This window comes from Alexandromys fortis, unplaced genomic scaffold (assembly GCF_014885135.2).
Source record: "Alexandromys fortis isolate MF-2015 unplaced genomic scaffold, M_Fortis_MF-2015_v1.1 scaffold_69, whole genome shotgun sequence".
Lineage (NCBI taxonomy): Eukaryota > Metazoa > Chordata > Mammalia > Rodentia > Cricetidae > Alexandromys > Alexandromys fortis.
The window spans coordinates 573,956-579,176 of NW_026067951.1; the positions used below are offsets into that span (position 1 = coordinate 573,956).

At 46.4% G+C, this 5,221-nt stretch overlaps 1 protein-coding gene across 1 annotated transcript in view; it reads left to right on the top strand.

Annotated features, from left to right (window-relative positions):
• The first annotated feature begins 2,339 nt into the window (after positions 1-2,339).
• Fam171a1 (family with sequence similarity 171 member A1) overlaps positions 2,340-5,221 on the top strand; it is a 120,137-nt gene continuing 117,255 nt past the window's right edge. Inside the window, exon 1 of the mRNA XM_050150529.1 lies at positions 2,340-2,469. The gene's annotated coding sequence lies outside the window, so the exon portion shown is untranslated. The remainder of the gene's footprint in view (positions 2,470-5,221) is intronic.

Consider the following 5,221-nt stretch of genomic DNA (forward strand, 5'->3'; position numbering starts at 1 on the left):
CTGCTCTCAGGAGTTGATGCATTAATGAAGGTAATGAGCGCACGCTACAAGACACTGAATGAATAAACACTGTCGGGGGCTTGGGAGATGACTCGACTGATAAAGGGCCTGCCCTGTAAGCACAAAGATGAGCTCAGATCCCAGACGTCCCTATAAGAGCCAGGTGCAGTGGCTTTAACCCCGGCCCTGGAGTACAAAGGCAGAAAGATCCCTGGAGCTCATTGGCCAGCCAGCGGGTTACGCTGAACCAACAGGCTACAGGCTCACTTAAAGATCCTGTCTCGAAAAGGAAAAGAAGAAAAGGAAAAGTAGTGAAGGAGTGACTGAGGAAGAAACCTGACCCTGACCTCCACACACGCGTGGATGCCTGCACACATGCACACACCCACACAAACATGCACACTATTATTAATAGTTATTATCATTTTATAGATCGACTCAGAGAGACGGGTATTTAGAAGATGGTAGAGAAGACAAGTCAATCACAAGGGTCCTAGAGAAGGTGATGGCGTGTACAGGTTATGTGCATGGGCTGTCATTCCTTGGGTACCATTCACCTTGGTTTTTATTTTATTTTTTTTATTTGTTTATTAAAGATTTCTGCCTCCTCTGCGCCACCGCCTCCCATTTCCCTCCCCCTCCCCCCGTTAAGTCCCCCTCCCTCATCAGCCCGAAGAGCAATCAGGGTTCCCTGCCCTATGGGAAGTCCAAGGACCACCCACCTCTATCCAGGTCTAGTAAGTTTTTTAAGACAGGGTCTCCCACTGGCCTGGAACTCACTGTGCATCCAAAAATCCCAATGGATTCACTAGCCTGCACCTTCCCAAGGATAGCATTATAAGCAGCACATCTCACTCAGCTTTTTATGTGGGTTTTAGGGATCGAAGGCAGGATCTCCTGCTTGTATAACAAACACTTTAATGACTAAGTTCTCTCTACCCTCTTCAAGGTTTTGTGTGTGTGTGTGTGTGTGTGTGTGTATCAACAACATCCCATTCCCCGTGTTTGTCTCCAAATTCAGATTCACAGACAGATACCTCACAGTTAAAATGGCAACACTCACTGTCCCTCTTCCCTTGAGCTCACCTCATTGGAGACAGCAGGTCAGAAAGTCAGGGAAAAACAGAACTGGGAACCTCTCCTTGGCATTCAAAAGCTAGCACTGACCTAAAAAGAACCGCTGAGCAAATTGGTTTCCCATTGGCACTAGCCCCAAATGCTCTTCCAAACGGTAAAACCTATTGATCAAGGACCTGCGAAGTATCCCAGACTCCTTAGTCCCTGTGGGTCACAGGAGGGAGAGCACTATCCAGGGACCTGCAGGCCCAGGAGCAGAGATTCACAGGGCTGCTTCATCTATAGTCACAACTTCTCCCACAACACTCCACCATGTATTCATTTGCAGAACTCTCCTGAATAAATGCCTCATCTGGCTGGGAAGCTGCACGAAGGAAAGAAAGTTGTAGCTTGCTTGTCTAAGAAAGAAACACTCTGTAGGAAAAGCACAGGCTTTATGTACAGATCTGAGCCTCACATAAGAGACCAACATTAGTGTGCACCTAAATACAGAAGTCCCTCAACAGTGACCCCCGTACTTCTCATTTATTTACTCAGTTGAGATAGGTTCTTATGTAGCCCAGACTGATCTCATATTCACCATGTAGCCAAGAATGATCTTAAATTCTTGATCCTCCAGACTGTCCCTCCCAAATACAGGGATAAGAGGATACACCACCACATCCAGTGTTAGGCAATGACGGGGGATGAAACCCAGGCCTTTCTGTATTGTTAGACAAACAATCTACCAACTGAACTACATCCATAGTCTTCTCCGTTCCCCCCCCCCCCAAGAGTTAGCAAATGAGTTAAGACTAAAATGCTAAGCACTTACAACTGGGTACATTTAATTTAAACTGTAATAAAAGTACCAGCCCACAGTACCCCTCCATGCCATACTTTCTGACCTGCACAATGCTCATAATAACTTAGCTATTGGCCAGCAGCTTCTGGCTCAGGGGTGGGGGGTCTGGGCAGGGACTAGGAGAGGAAACGGGGAAAGCATAAAGGCTCTCAAAGTGGACTCAGACAATTAAAATCCCACCACAGGGGCGCCAACCCCAGGAAAGAGCTCGGGCAAACAAATAATCTTGTGCTAAGGAACCTTGACGCACAGTTCTAAAGTCAAGGTCTCCGGAAAATTCAGACAGGAAAAAGGTCTGCATGTAGCTTGCTTTCTTTTGGCACAAGCCTCAAAAACTGAAATAAAATACTGCACACTCAAGCGACTTCAAGTAAGTGCAGTCATAAGTCATTCCTGCTCAAACAATGAGCAATTTTAATAAGAGCAACAGGAAAAGTTCTAGAAGGAAAGAACACTCCCGACTTCCATTGTTCTGCTAACACGCCCTCTTAAGTACTTTCCCCCGTTCAGTTGCCGAGTGGGTGTCTGATGATCAGAACATGAAAAAGGTAAAACCAAATTCTTTTTATTCCAGTAAAGGATAAGTGTGATTATTTCATTCTTACATAAGGCTGGGTGCATGACTCGCAAATGTGTTCGCTTGTGCAATGGTGTAGAATTTGTGTTTTTTTAGCCTCCCACCCAAGAACCTGGAGAATAGCCATGAGATGAGAGAACGCTTCTCTGGGCTGGCTTTCTTCCTGGCTTGGGGACCGGCTTGCAGTGCTCAGTCTGCAACTCATTTAACCTCTTTCTGTGGCTCGGGAGCATTTGCAAAATAGGCTGGGGTGGTGGTCCCCAAACTGCTTTTCTATGATTAGAAACTTTGTAAACCTTGGTGTTGCTATGAAAGTACACAGACTTTAAAGGCCAGACCCTCCAGTAACAGTAATGATAACAACAAATGTCTGTACTTAGGACTGTAGTCTTCATTAAGACTCCTTGTTCCTTTAAATGTTCTAGAATTATACGGCAGCACACACACACACACACACACACACACACACACACCAGTGGCCTGAGCAAACACTTAGAAAAATGATGACGAACAGATGTGTTTACTCTTGGAAACATTATTTAAAATCGTGATAAAGTCCTAAGATATTACCAAAGGCCCTGTATGCTCCTTCCACAGTTTCCCAAACCATAGCATCTTATACATCAGCAGTGCACCCTCAAAGCCCAGAAGTGGACACTGGCACCACACTGGGGACTAGATTCAGACCCCAGTGTACCAAAGTTGTTAAAACATCTGCATACTGCTGGTGGTGATGAGCCATTTGCTTTCAGTTTGTTTTTGGGGGTGACATGCTATAGGCAGTTTGAACTTGTATTATATTTGTGGTAAACTATTTAACAGCACTAAATCTTGTATTCACATTTATAAAATAGAAACAATGTCAATGAGAGAAGTCATTATGAGGAATACTCAAGTCTAGTGAGTGGCATATACTGAGAATTCCTTGGGCTGGGGAGTTGGCTTTGGCAGTCGGTAAAGGGCTTGTCTTGCAAGAACAAGGGCCTGAATTCAGTCCCCAGAACTCACAACAGAACTCCGTGGCAGCATGCACTGAGGGAGTCAGACCAGGGACCTCTGAGGCTTGCTGACCAGTCAGCTTACTCAAGTGTGTAATTTCCAGGTAAAAGTGAGTAGACCCTGCCTCAAAAAACCTGAAGACTAAAGATAATGTGTTCATGTACCCACTACACATGTTTGCATGTACTCACAAAACATCTTAAATTTGTTGTAATTTATCAGGTGGTGTGTGTGTGTGTGTGTGCGCGCGCGCGCGTGTGCGGGGAGGGGGGGGCAAGGTTTCCATGGTACATGTGGCAGTCAGAGGACAGTCTTAGGTGTGAGTTCTAGCCTTCCACCTTGCATGGTCTCTGGGTTTTTCTTACTCTGTACACTAGGCTAGCTAGCTCATGAGGTTCTGGAAGCCCTTCTGTTTCTGCTTCCCATCTTATCTTAGGAACTCCAGGAGCGTTGCTGAGTTCAGCTTTGAGTGAGTTCTGGAGATTCAGGCTCAGGTCCTCACATTCACACAGCGAGCAGTTACCCATTGAGCCCCCTCGTCAGCTCTCTCAGCACGTTCTCTCAGTGTCGACTCTGGGGAGGTTTCATTTTAATTGCTCCTGTTAGCAGTAGCCACCCCCACCCTGGCCATCTCACCGCTCTGAACTCTGTGTCCCTGTGGGCTGGCTCCCAGGTAAGAGTTGAGAGCTCAGCATGCTTTCTACTTCCTTCTCCTCGCTAGGAGTTGGACTTGGAATACAGTAAGGTGGCTGCAATGCTAGGGTGAAAAGGAGACAATGGGGCTGTCCCTAATAGCTGGGGTTCTTTCTGTCTTCCTAATCATCTGTTACCTGAACAGGTATACAGTTTATACACACTGTAGCTTGGACCATGAAGGTAACTGTCAAACCCATATGGGCACAGCCATCTCCTAGGTTTTTATTGTATATCACAAGAACTGGCTTATGAAAAGTCAACCGGGCAAGCACCATCCTCCATCATCTCTCTGGTGCAATAAGTGCCTGCCATTACTGAATAGGATTGCAGCAATGAGCCTCCTTTTGGCCTCTTGTTCTGGAAGCAGTCCTCGGTACACGGGTGACTCTGGAGCTGAGGTCCCCAGCAAGGGGACTGTGGGAGTCTCTGCAGTGCTGGCTGGGGATGCACTAGAGGGAATGGGTGGGCATGAGGGCTTTATGGGGGAGCCCACAGGCAAGACTATGTAGATAGAAAGGCAAGTTGTGATATCAAGGGTGTCGTTATTTGACTCAGGGCTGCCTGGAGATTCAGGCAAAGACCTCTGACTGTGGAACAGAACTGATTTTACTAGACTTTTCTGTTGCTGCTTTGTTTGTTTTTGTTTTTCCTGGCTGCTGAGATAAAAATGCCACAACAAAAGCAACTTAGGTGAGAAAGGTTTATTATAACCTACAGTTCCAGGTTAAAGTTCATCAGAGCAGGGATGCCACGGGGGCAGAAGCTTGGAGTTCATCATATCACACCCATAATCAGGAACAGAGAGGAATAGATGCACGTTAGTGCTCAGCTCGTTTTCTCTGCTCTTACACACTTTGGCATTCTCCTGCCTAGGGAATGGTGCCATTCACAGTGGGCAGATCTTCTGATCTCAATTAACACAGTCAAGATTGCCTCCCATAGACATAGACATGCTCATAGGCCAACCCAATCTAGACGAGAGAGAGAGAGAGAGAGAGAGAGAGAGAGAGAGAGAGAGAGAGAGAGAG